The sequence below is a fragment of the Trichosurus vulpecula genome, chromosome 7 (assembly GCF_011100635.1).
Source record: "Trichosurus vulpecula isolate mTriVul1 chromosome 7, mTriVul1.pri, whole genome shotgun sequence".
Classification (NCBI taxonomy): Eukaryota; Metazoa; Chordata; class Mammalia; order Diprotodontia; family Phalangeridae; genus Trichosurus; species Trichosurus vulpecula.
This window is the reverse complement of record NC_050579.1, coordinates 153507454-153521626: the sequence shown is the minus strand read 5'-3', so window position 1 is coordinate 153521626 and position 14173 is coordinate 153507454. Positions and strand designations below refer to the sequence as shown.

At 38.5% G+C, this 14173-nt stretch overlaps 1 pseudogene; it reads right to left on the bottom strand.

Moving 5' to 3' along the window:
• Window positions 1–11001: 11001 nt before the first annotated feature.
• On the bottom strand, window positions 11002–13538 carry LOC118857684 (annotated as a pseudogene).
• Between the last annotated feature and the right edge of the window lie 635 nt (window positions 13539–14173).

The following is a 14173-nucleotide window of genomic DNA, read 5'->3' as shown; positions in this document are numbered from 1 at the left end:
TTATCCATAAATCTGATATAAACTTTATATTTCCTCAAGTATTTTGCTTATAGTTTTGTTGTTATGTCATTTTTTTAGTCATGTCTGACTCTTTGTGACACCAATTGGGGTTTTCTTGGCAAAGATAATGGAGTGGCTTGCCATTTCCTTCTCCAGATCATTTTACAAATGAGGAATGAGGCAAATAGGGTTAAATGACTTACCCAGTCTCACACGTCTAGTAAGTGTATGAGGCCAGATTTGAACTCAGGAAGATGAGTCTTCCTGATTCCATGCCTGGCACTCTGTAACCATGCCATCTAGCTGCCTTTTGCATATTGTAGATGCTTGTTTTCCTTTTGTTTAGCACAGTGCCTGTCATATACTAAGCACTTAAATAATCTCTCTCTTTCTTTGTCTGTCTCTCTCTTTCTTTTCCCCAAGTCAGATGCTCCATCTTCCATGAAGCCTTCTTTAGTCCACCAGGTTACTAATGGCTTTTACTCACTTGGACTTCACACCATCACTTTGTACATCACTTGTGTATGTATCATGCAATATTTTGAAGTGTAGTTATTTGCATGTCACATCCCCATACAAGACCATAAGCTCCTTAAAGGCAGGGATGACATTTGATCTGATCTCTATTTCCCCTAGTACTTTGAACATAATAGATACTTAATAAATGACGGTCAAATCAATTTAAATATTAAGAACAACTTTATAATTCTATTAAAATATAGCTATTTGAAAATGGAATAGATTATCTACTGAAGTGAGTTTCCCAACATTAAAAGTATTCAAGTATGGTCTGGATGACCACTGATCATTGATATTGTCAATTCTTGCAAGGGAGAAATAGTCTCTAGTATCCCTTCTAATTCTCAGATTCTATGGTTCTTCAGTTGGACTGCATTAGAACTTGAAAAGTTCCTCCCTATTTTTATTTTTTTATTATCCTTTTTATTCAAACCTAAAAACATCAAATAAAATGAGCATTTCCATATACATTTTTGGACAGAAGAGGATTGCAAATGAAACCATAAATCTCTATTATGTAGAGCTTGCTTTTTAAAAAGTACAATAAATTCAACATGTAACTTTCAGAGCTGGTTTGCTTGTTTATTATTTCTTCTTTGCCTGTCTTTCTAAGTGCCCTGTAACTACCTTGTACATTATTTAGGACAGATTTTCATTCCTATTTTAAAGAGAGGAGATGTAAGGCAGAGAAAGGAAATTTGCCAGGCCAGCTAGTGATAGAGTTAGAAGCAGATTCGACTATGCTTTACCTACAGCTGACATTTCGCTATTAGATCATTGATGATTTTACCAATCTATTCTAAGAAATTGCTACCAAGGTTAGTGTGTTTAGAGTTTCATCAAAATAACTGCCCCTAGAGTGTTTGTCATCTGTATATTTCTTCAGCCTTGAACATAGGCTTGGAAAAAAAATAAACAAGAAGTCCCTCAAATACCTTCCCTGATGTTTTTCCTGATGGCCCTGACAGAAAGAAGTATGGTGCCAGTGGAGTCAATTTCAAATTCTATCTGCTCAGAGCTAGATTACTTTTAAACTCTAGATGCATTTTTTGAGTCACAACCTTAGTAACCCAGCTTCATTTCCTGAGCTTATTTAAGAATGGAAACCAAAAGACATAGGGAGTAGGGTGCTGGGCCTGCAGTCAGGAAGACTTTAAATCCTGGGTCTGCACATAGTGAGCTATGAGACCATGGGCAAGTCACTCAACACCCATGAGCTTCAGGTGGTGGAGGGGAGTGGGATGTGATTGTTATTTACCTGAAAAAAAATTCCTAGGTTTTTATGGATTCATAATATAATTTATCAAGGGGCACGTAGATGGCTCAGTGGGTAGAGTGCTGGACCTGGAGTCAGGAAGACTCATCTTCCTGAGTTCAAATCTGGCCTCAGACATTTACTAGGTATGTGACCCTGGGCAAGTCACTTAACCCTGTTTGCCTCAGTTTCTTTATCTGTAAAATGAGTTGGAGAAGGAAATAGCAGATCATTCCAGCTCCTTTGCCAAGAAAACCCCAGATGGAGTCATGAAGAGTTAGACATGACTGAAACAACTGAACAAAGTAATTTATCATCTTCTTCAAGTTCACCAGGTATTACTCTTCAGACTCTATTTTTATGACCCTCGTGTCTCTTTTTAGGTGGCAGAGCTGGAAGGGATCCTGACTAGTTGTTGCCTCACATGTACAGAGATGGTGCTTCATCATCCGGGAGTCAGCAAAGCAATCCAACGACCAGCAGGCATGAAACTTTACTCTTCCGTAGGTAGAAGAAGTGTAAAGTCAGTGGAGAAGGGTCACTTAAGCCTCAGAAGTCAGAGTTTACATTTGCAGGGCACCTTACAGATAAAAGAAATAGTATTGATATAGTGTTTTGAGTTTTGCCAAGCACTCTAAATACATAATTTGGTGTGATCCTGGCAATGGTCCTATGCAGTAAATACTGTCATCATTGTAATCATCATTATTATTTCTATTTTATAGATGGTAAAACAGACTCATGGAGGTTAAATAATTTATCTAAGGTCACAGTAAAGCAAGGGGCTATGCCTCAATCAATCACAAATTTTCTGAATCTAAAGCCAGCACATTTTCTACTAAATGATACAGGCTGAATAGGTAATCTCGTTCCTGTAACTCACATAATTAATAGCATATTTTGATTTAGAAAGTACCTTGCTCACAGTATCTTTATGATATACAGTAGGAAAGTATTGTTATCCCCATTTTATGGATGGATAAACTGAGGCATAGATAGGTGAAGGGACTTGCTGAGGTCACACAGCTAGTAAGTGGTAAAGTCAGGATTGGGTTGTACTCTTGGATTCTGCCTCAAAGACCTGCCCTCTCACTATGCCCCACTACTTTGAGGAGTCTTTGGTCAAAGCCTACCTTTTTCCATTAGCTGCCTTTTTTTTCTCCTATGGTGGTAACAGTGTCTATATTCCTGGGTGAAATCAAGTTTCACCTGAGTCTTTCAATCTCTGGTCCAATCCAGAAACATCTACCTTCATATTTAATTCAATTCAGTTCAATTCACCAAGCGTTTATCTAGTGTTATTAATGATATTAAGGCATTTTACATATATGTGTGTATGTGTATTTGTATATAGGTATATATACATACATGCACACACATCTGTGTACATATTTATGTGTGTATATATATTTATGCATACACACATGTGTATATGTATGTGTGTGTGTTCCTTGCCCTCAAGGAGCTCACATTCCATTGTCATAAAGATTATTTACTACTGCCTGTGTAGGTAGGGTGGATGAAAAGGGCAGGGACTGTTTTATTGGAGCTAAATACACAGCTAAGAACACAGTAAGCATACAATAAATGCTTGTTGACTTCATTAAGGTCCAGCAAGGAGATCTTCCCAATGCTGAATACCAAGCATGGAAACTGGTAAATCATTTAAAGTCAGTTCTACCTTTGAATGTTTGAATGACCTTTCTCCTCTCCCCACCCCCCCCCCCATGTGTGGGGTGGGGAAGAGAGGGAAAGGAGAGAGAGAGGCAGAAAGAGAGAGAAAGAGGAGGAGGGAGAGAGAGAGAGGGAGAGAGGGAAAAAGGGAGAGAGAGAGAGAGAGAGAGAGGGAGGGAGGGAGAGAGAGCACCAACAGCCTAGATTTGTTCTGAAGTCACACGAGGAATCTGGAAACAACTTTGAGGCAAGTTTGGGTTTGATAATCATTCCTGAAACCACCTTAGTTTTTCCTCAGGACAAAATTATCATGTTATGTGGAGCTGGATGAAACCTTAAAGATTATCTAGTACATGGCATTTGCTCTATAGATGAGAAAACTGAGAGCCAGAGGATGGAGTGATTTGCCCAAAGTCACAATGATAGTAAAACAGCAGAGCTGAGTTTTGAGACCAGTTCCTACTATATGAATCCATTGCTTTTTTTACCACTCAGTATTGCTTCTTTGATCCCCAAAGTGCCTCTGGGCATCTTAAAGATTCTCTGCCCTAATGATGAACAGAGATAGAATTTGACCTCCTAGGTTTGTTACACAAGGAATGGATCCTCTTTCAGCCTTTTAAGTCCTGGATCTGAGGAAGGTATTCACTGTGGGGGAAATAAATCAAGCTCGGCAATGGGATTACTTAAATGAAAAGAAAAATCAGAATGAGTGAATCCTGTCTTCCTTGGAACTCTTTATCTGAGTCTTAGAAATGCTTCTTTTCATGTTACCTTCTACAGTAAACTCTGAAAATGGATGCCTAAGGAAGTACATAGGGGCTCGAAATCATAAATGCAGATAACAGTAAAAGTTTGATTGTAGATAGCAATTGCTCTAAATACAAAGAGGGAAAAAACAAAATCTTCTGTTTATTTCAATTAAAAAGACTGCTTTGTTAGCCAGATGGTTTGCAGAATGTTGGCAGAAGCATAACCAGAGAAAGAGCATTGGCCTTGAAATGATATGTTTAGATAAATTAGAAGAATTAGGAGATCAAGCCTTTCAGACGGGTCTCTACTCCTTCCTAGATGTGTGACCTTGGGCAGTTTGCTCCATGTTTCACCTTGATAATCTTTCTTCCACGGTGCATTCCACTCCTTATCCCATCTCCCTTCTACTTCTTATTCTGAGAAAAGTAATCAAAACGAAGACCACTATTTTTTTCTGGAAAGGGGGAGTCACCCACCACATCTGTGTAATTTTCTACTCTCTATGCAGACTCCGTATCTCTATGACCAGGGCTACTACGAGGCTCAAATGAGATAATAGATGGAAAGCATTTCGCAAACCCTAAAGTGCCATATAAATGCCAATCATTATTGTCCTCATCATCCTCATCCTCATCTTCTTCACCATCCTACAGTAACCAGGCCTCTAGTCTAATGGGGACTTTTCTTCCCAGAGCCTTCTACTGTACTTCTGCCAAGCTCAGGGTTTATAGAGCAATACAAGGGTGTGCTGTTTAACGACCCAGCTCTCTGGGAAAAACATGAACACATTCTTAAATTTAATTATTATGCATTATTATAATTAATAGAGCATTATTAACAGTTTTAAAAATCTATATAATCAACAAAATCATGAATAAAGCCCTGATTTGTAGAGAATGCCAAATTTAGAAGTGTAAATATTCACAATGAAAATTTAACAATTGGCTGTTTCAAGCCCATCAGAGCCAGCTCCGGCATGCTCCTGGGTATGACTTCCTAGACCAAAACACCTTTCTCTGATACCACTCTGATCACCACTATATATATGTTATACTCTTCTTGAGGACAAGGGCTTCATTTCTGTTGCATTTATATCTTCACCCTTACTGCAGTGCTTGGCACATAGTAAATACTTAATAATGCTTCATCAATTCATTCATTCACTTTTTTCCCTTGGTCTCAATTTCTTCTTTTATAAAATGAGGAAAATGGACTAAATGTTCTCTAAGATCTCCTCAACTCTGATAAATGAAGGGTTTGTGACAGTATCATCCAGTGTTTTGTCTGGCCACAGAACAGCAACCAAATTATGCAAGTTGGTTATTTATAATACAACCTTTAAAACATGCCGTTTCAAGGGAAAGAGATTTCACTGTTCCTGTCCCCTCTCTTACCCCAATCCTCCAGCAAACCAGTCCAATGTTTAATTGTCTTCGTGACAGAGGAAAGCTTAGCTTAATAAACTTGAAGAGCAGCCATCTGGTCCAACCTCTTACCCCAATGCAAGATTCTCTTTTATAGTAGTATTGATAAATGGTTGTCTAGTCTCTATATGCACATTTTGAGTGGTGTGGAGCTCACTACCTAACAAGGCACTTCATTACATTTTGGGCAACTCTATTGGGGAGAAATTCCTCCTTGTGCCTAACCCATAATAATAAGAATTATTTCTTTGATCTCATTTCCTCTTATTTTGCTTTCTCTGGACCTAAGAAATATCTGGTCAGCATTCTCCTTTACAATAGCACATCACATTCAGGAAGAGAGTTGTTAGCGGTAAAGACACGGTAGAAGCATGCTATATTTGAAGTCAAAGTCCTGGGATTCAGTCTCAGCTTTGCTCTTCACTTGGGCCTCAATTATTTATCTATGAAATGAAGGAGTTGGATGGCCTCTTTGTTCCCTTCCAGCCCTGTCAGTGATCTTGTGATCATTCTCCTGACCTTCGTCTCTTCCAGACTAATTCTACTTGTTTTAAGTTTCCCTCATTTGTTGTCTTTCATATACCTTTCTTTGACATTTGAATGCCTTCCAATGATTTCTACATTTTTCTTTCTTTGTCTTCTGAACCTCTTTGACTCTCTGTCTCTCCAACAGGAGGGACATTGATGAGCCATCTGCCCACAACTGCTGTTCTTGGGTGTTGTTGTTGCTGCCAAGAGCCAGACTAGAGGGCAAGGATACAATAAGCACTTCTGATGGCTTCATAAGGAGTAGAAAGCACTTTGGCTCCGGAGTTATAGGACCCAGCTCAAATCCTATCAGTGACATTTACTGAGTATATATAACCTTGGGCAAGTACTCCTATACTGCTGATGATAGTCATTAACATTTATATAGGATCTACTTTGTGCCAGGTGCTGTGCTAGGCATTTTATGAATATTTTCTTGTTTGACCCTTACAACAACATCCGGAGGTAGGTGCTATTAGTGATCTCATTTTAGAGTAGATGTAAATGAGGCAGACAAAAGTTAAGTGACTTGCCTAGGGTCACACAGCTAGGAAGTATTTGAGGTAGGATTTCAACTCTCATCTTCCTGACTCCAGGTTCAGCAGTCTATACATTGCACCACCCACTTGTTATTTGTTCCCCAATTGTCCATATCCATCTCTAAAAGTATCCCCTAAACTTCTGTTTCATAAGGTTTTGGCTCCTTAGCTGGGTTGAGCTCCTTCTTAATTACCTCTTTTAGCTAATTGGGTGACTCAGGGTTTTTTTTTTTTTGGTTTGTTTTGTTGTTATTATTTGCTTTTTGTTTTTCGCTTCTTGCTGCTAATAGTTTCAAATCTTAGTGACCAATAATGTGTGCAGCCAACAACAAAAAAGCTTTAATTTTCTCCTTGACTGAATCTGGCTCCCTAAAGTTAGGAGCTATTAGGGGGTTGTTTTGTAAACTAGGAAACTGAGCCTACTTGGCAAGTACATTCTGCTTGGGACACAGTAGACAGAGGCTCTGTTATATATCAGGGATTTACTTTCCCACCAGATTGTTGGCTGAAGGGTAGTGAGATTGGAACCAAGATGGAAAAACTCCAGAGGTTTTTTTTTTTTTTTTTGCTTTTGCTCACTGGGTCCAACATAGTCCATATTCAAACATCTGTTTTGTTTGGAAATCACCTGCATGTTATCAATTCTCTATGCCTACTTAAACAATCATAAATTTCCAAACCAACTGGTCCAAAGAGCCTTTGAGATATCCATATTTTCCAAATTTTATGCTCATTTAGGATCATTGGATTTGCAGGTGGCAAGGATCTTAGAGGTCATCTAGTTCCATGCTCCTTGTATTTCACATGAAGAAGCACAGAGAAGTGACTTCCCCTAGCTCATACAGGTATATGATAGATTCAGTTCTGGGTTTTCTGATGTTTAGAGTTGCCCTATAATCTCATAGACTCTAGTGTTTCTGACACAAGGAAACATAATTAACCATTAAAATGGTGTGGTTACAGCTTCTCCTGACCAATTTCTGAGAGTAGATATTATAATTGAAGAGATTTCTTGGAGATAATGGGAAGAGATGAGGTCAATTTGTTAGTGAATACTCCCCTCCCTAATTCACTTTCAACACAGAAACACACAGGCACAGACATAGACATACAGACACACACAAATACACACACAACTCTCACTCTCTCTGGACACAAATACTCTCTCAACACATCTCTCTCCAAGCATTGATACTCTGCTTGGACTCTTTCCTCAATGATCATACTCAAAACCCATTATACTTTCCCCATTCCAGTAATTATAAGGGATTAGTGATATACAAATCCCATTGCCCCCCTCTAACTGTCTGTTTCAATCTCATACACCTCAACCCTATGGTAATAGGTTGCAGGTGAAATCTGAAATCACTGAAGAAATGAAGGTTTGAGCTTCTGAGCATATCTATTTATTAAGTAATGCATGCCAGTTGCATAACAAGTTGGGATCAGACCTCCTCAGCTTGGCACTGGACCTAAAATACAGGAGGAAGACAGATAGTTATGTATTAAAACAATTGGTCAAGTAAGACTAATTAATTAAAAGAAAACAATTAACAGAGTATAAAGCAGGATATAAAATTAGGTTATCTGATTTCTAACTGGAGGAAAGATTAGAGGCTTTCCAAATTGAAGGGGAAGAGTGGACAGGTACAATTCCCTGAAATCAGAAAAAGAAGTGTTTCTCCTACCCCCAACTGTATGTATTCAATTAAAAGAATGAAGAAAAACAATAATAAATTGACCAGTATTGGGCCAGTTTTCAAATAAGACATATGAGTTGCTTTACATTATAATTGTGAGAAAACTCCTTACATCAATATTTGGATCTGACTGGTGTAGATCATGGTGGCCAATATCTAAGTATCCACAGGACATTTTCCCTTCCTTCCTTCCTTCTTTCCTTCCTTCCTTCCTTCCTTCCTTCCTTCCTTCCTTCCTTCCTTCCTCTATGAATTCAGCGGCTAGCTCACTGCCTTTCCCTCTTCACCTAATGTAGTCCTCATCTTAGGGAATAGGTATATATGTATGCATACATAGACACATACCTATATGTATATGCATATAAGCATATGCAAATGTATAAATTATATGTATATACATTATGTGTGTGTGTGTGTGTGTGTGTGTGTGTGTATATATATATATATATATATGTTCCACGAAATACTCTAATTTACTAGATCTTCAAGCTGTTCAATGCTCATGCTTCTCCTCAGTGACATTTAGAGATGGCCATAAATGTGATCTTTCCAATTCTATTTTCGCCAACCCCAAAGTTCCTTTATTTCGTGATAGGCTTTGTACCATTCCTTCTTCCCCTCTGCCGTAAGACTCCAATCTTGTTCTTTTTCCTCACTGTGACCTCCATTCCCTCTGTCCCTCAGTTTTTTCCCAGACTGTCACCCCTACACTGACTCCATTCTTGTTTTTTCCCTATCTTCACTTTTTTGGTGAATCAGTTCACCTCTGCACTATCATCTACTCATGAATCCCTCGCTTCTTTGTCTTATCATTATTCAAGCCTTATCAAACACCAGCCCTGTATTACTGCTTTACTTTACTTTTTTGTTTACTTTATTCCTATTCATGTGATGCTAAAGTTAGCTGGAAGAAATCATTAAGATACGCTTACAGGTTCCTCTGAAAATGTTATCGAACCTGAATTTTTATTTGTCCTTCATTCTCATTCCCAAAGAGGATGATGACTTCTGGAAGGTGATGTTATGACTTGAAAGTGAATTAGATTTAAGTGAGGCAGGGTTGTGCAAAGTCACCAGCCCCAGAACCCGATATCAATTAGGACCTCACAGTAGAAAGATAATCAATCATTACACTCCTCCACAATCAATTCACTATCCAACTCTCCATAGTGGCTAGTCCAAACTTTCTTCTCTGTCCTCAAACCTCCCATAGGTTCTTTCCGCCCTACCCTTTCAATTAAGGACCTCTCCTTAAGCAAAATGTGGGGCCTCTTGAAGGGAGCACCCCATTTCCTCTCTTCCTCACGTAATTCAGCCCTACTATTTCATTCTTCACTACAATCTCAGATAAAGAGGTGACCCTTCTCCCTACCAAGGCCAACCTGTCTACTGTACTATTTAAAAAATACTTTTTAAACTTTTTTTTTACATTTTGAGTTCCAAATTCTCTTCCTCCAGACTCTCTTCTAGCCATTGAGAAGGCAAACAATATAACAGCAATTGTACATGCAAGTCACACAAAAACATATTTCCATATTGTTCTTGTTAAAAAAGAAAGTAAGAAAAATGAAGGAAAAAAAAGTGTGCTTCAATCTGCACTCAGAGCTCATCAGTTCTGTCTCTGGAGGTAGATAGTAGTTTTCATAATGAGTCCCTTGGAATTGTCTTGGTTCACTGTATTGCTGAGAATAGCTAAGTCAGTCACAGCTGATCATTGTTCTAATATTCCTTTGCACAGTGCTAGCACAGAGATTCTAATAATCTCTTTTGTACAGTTGTCCAATCCTTTTACTACCTCTAAGCTGAGAGCTCCCAAAGCTGCTGTTGCTGCCAAGTTCCACAGCTAGTGTTGCTGCAGAGTGAGCTCTGGGCTTGTCCCCACCCCAATTTGACAGACCTTTCCTTCATATCTCCTGAGGTGTCTTGGGCTAGAAAAATGTCTCACCTCAACTTTTGTGCTCTGCCACTCCAGATTTTGATTGGAGGTGTTATTATTATTTTTGGCAGGGGATACATTTATTTTAATAGCCAAAATATTAAAAGATGGTAAAGATGAACTGCAAGAATATTTGTTCTTCATTAAGTTATTGCCATCAAATGACTGCTGAAGCACTAAAATGCATTTTTCTTTAACCTTTCACAATGACCTCAGTTATTTCCTATTGTTGACATAAAGGGGAATGTTTTCTTTTCCTGTTAAAGATCCCAATTAGACAAAAATGAAGTTGTCTCAAAGTAAAAGTCTATCAAACATTCTTAGTAAATGATTGTGTTGTTGAGGTTTCTTAGTTTTCACATGCAAATTTTGGTTTGTTCCATTATATAATTAATGCATTTTTAAAATTTGAGGCAGAGATTGGGGGTTCTAACTAGTTTGACAGCGATAATTGATTTAATCAAATGTTCTTGCTTCAAAAATAATGATTGATTTTCATTACCTTTTAAAAGTAGAACATATGTGAACATTAAATAAATTGAAGAAACAATGATGGTCTCCAAATGCATTGAATGCATTATTGCTCTTTAATAACAAATCAGCTGATATACATACATTATTTTTGATTTGATGTCAATCACTGTTGCTCTTTAGCAATAAATGAGTGTGAGCCTTAATGAGATTTTACCAAAAATGCTTTGCAGCACCTCACAAACTGCTCACATACGGTCTCAAAGTCAGAGCCATTTCCATAATATGGATCTTCAATAATAAGTTGTTTCTGCGGATCATAGCTTCCAAGAAGTTCAATTTTAGCTTTGCAGTTTTTAATTTAACTTTTCTATTGAAATATCTCAGATTGCTTTCATCCATACATAGTATACAATCAAAGGTCAGGAAATCTTCTTTGGTAATCTGTCTGGCAATATGATTCCTGGTAATGCCGTATTTCTTCATGCAAATCTGAGCTCGATAATCAAGCGGGTTTCCTATTTCATATGTAGATGTTGCTGCACTGTCTATTCTTCCCTTGTCTAAAATATTTTGATCAGCTCCGAGTTTCCTAAAAACTGCTTCTGCTATAGGTGAATGATAGATATTACCTTTATTGCCTGCTGATATTTCACTGTGAGGACCTAGCTCAAGTAATAGAAGTCAAGTTGCCAGCCCAGACATATGCACAGCACAGACTTGGTTCCCTCTGTGGCCGTTTTAATTTCCTAATCTGAGATGGTTTTTAAGTTTTTTGGAGGGCATTGTTGGGAGAGCTCAGCTGTGGTATTTCCTCTTCCTCACCATCTTTGGTCTGCCTCTCACTCCACTTGATTCTATCTTCTTCTATCTTCTAAGGCACATTGCTCGTTCTATAATTTCTCTTCTCTTTTATCTTCAATTTCTCCTTATCTACTGGTTCCTTCTCTGTTATCTATGGCAAAGTTTACCCCATTCTTAAAATCTATCTATCTATCTATCCATCTATCTATCTATCTAATCTCCCCACTTGATACTCCTACTACTGAAATCTTCTCCTCTTCATGGCTAACCTTGAGAAAGCTGTTCACATTTGGTGCCTCCACTTCCTCTCCTCTCTGTTCTAAACCTTCTCTAGTCTGGATTTTAATTTCATCATTGAATTATAGTCAATCTCTCCAAACTTGCCAACTCCAGTGTCCTTTCCTCAACTCCTCATTCTTTTTGAACTCTCTGCAGTTTATCATACAGTGGATCACCTCCTCCAGAATATTTTTTTTTCCTCTCTGGGTTTTCATGACCTTGCTCTCTCTTGGTTCTCTTATCTGTCTGATTGGTTTTTTTCAGTCTCCTTTGCTAGTCCCTCACCCATGCCATGATCATTAGCCATAGGCATTCCTCAAACCTCTGTCCTGAGGCCTTTTCTTTTTTTATTCCATATTATTTCACTTGGTGATTTCCTCATTTCCCATGCAGATTATTTTCAGTTCTCCTTCCATAGCTCTTGTCTCTCTCCTGAGCTACCATCCCTTATCACCAGTCTGCCATAATCCTAGTTCCAATCTTTATCATCTCTTGACTGGACTATTATAACAGTTTCCTAATTGGGTTCCTTGCCTTGAGGAAAAAGTGATTTTCTTCTAAAGTGTAGGTTTCATTATGTCACTCATGACTCAGTTAATTTCAGTGGCATACCCTCAACTCCCTTTTCCAACTTCCCTTCAAATATTATCTTCCCCTATTAGAAGGTAAGCTCCATGAGTGAGGGATTAATTTGATTGCTTATATTTATAATATTTATATATGCAGCTCATAGCATAGTGCTGGCTACCTATGATGTACTCTGTGTTTCTCTTTCTCTGTCCCCATTTTTTTCATCTTCTGGCTTACGTGTAGATAATAAATGTGTCTAGGGCAACTCACAACTCTAGAAATGTGGACCTCTCAGGGATTGTCCTTACAAAATTCACTAACGCATATGGTATCAGCTTTTGGATCAGTGACTCTCTTGCTGAGGTGGGACGTTCTGCACAGCTGGCTTGGCTAGCTCCTTGGAGGGCCCATCATCGCAGCTGGACATGTTGATCTGATAGCTGTTACTCTGTTACTTAGCTGGGCTATTTCCTCCATTCTGCTTGGCTTTCTTCTCAATGACAGATGTAGTCTCTGGCACTTCCAGCTTCAATTTTAACCGATGCCTTTACCTGAGACAATTAACCTTTTTCAGAAAAAGTAGAAACCCCAACCCTGGGAATGGTAGAAACATCTACGGTTATGTGTCCTCATCTTGGCTTGAAGATCCTAATATTCCACCTCTTAAGCAGAAGTTTACAGTTCAGAGAGGCTGATTTTTGCCAGCCAGATCTTCCCAACAGCAGGTACACAGAGCAGAAAGTAATACCATCTCTTTCATATAGCTCTCAGGGCAGTACTTTGACCCTTCCTGTTTCAGAAATGGGTCCTTACAGTAAGGAACTTTGATTTTCATAACAACCCTATGAAATACGTGCTATTATTATTATCCAGTTAAAAAGACATTAAAATAGGTGGCCTAGGATTGAAATGGGATGTGAACTACATGAGTGGAAGAAAGGGGACAGATTTGGGAGATGTTGTGAAGGTAGTGTGTGGAAGGCATACTTGTTTGACTGGAAGCATGGTGGTACCCTTGACAAAGATAGAGAAGTCCAGAAGATGGGTGTATTTTGGAGGAAAGAGGATGAGTTCTATTTTGGGCATGTTGAGTTTGAGATTCCTGTCGGACTTCCAATTTGAAATGTCTAACAGTCAGTTGGCCATGTGGGACTTGAACTCAGGAGAGAGACTAGGATTGAATGCATACATTTAGGAGTCGGCTGTGTAGAGATGACAATTCAACCCATGGGAGTTGATGTGGTCACTTAGAGCCTAAAAAAGAGAAGGGAAAAGGACCCAGGACAAAGTTGGTGGGAACATCTATAGTTTTGGGAAGGGATATAGATGATGATATAGCAAAGGGTTACTCCCCACTTACCCTCCAACTGTATAACTGTATTACAGGTAGTTGAGGTAATAAATGTGTATTAAATGAATGAATGTGCATGCCTTGGTAATGCCCTGATTGCTTCCCCTGGAATGATGGTGCTGTCCTTCATAGAACTAGGGAACTTAGTGTAGCCTGTGTTTTCAATGTCTGTATTAAAGAGACTAAGGGGATTGTTATTGTCTATATCAGATATAGATAAGGGCATAGTTAGTCTTAATTGTACTTCACCTTATAGATAGACTGTTTGGGAGAAAACATCCCCTTGAAGTCAGGGAGAATGTAGGTGTGTTTATTTGTGATCCATGAGAACATATGAAAAGCCAATTAAAATAAGAACTTAAAGTAAAGC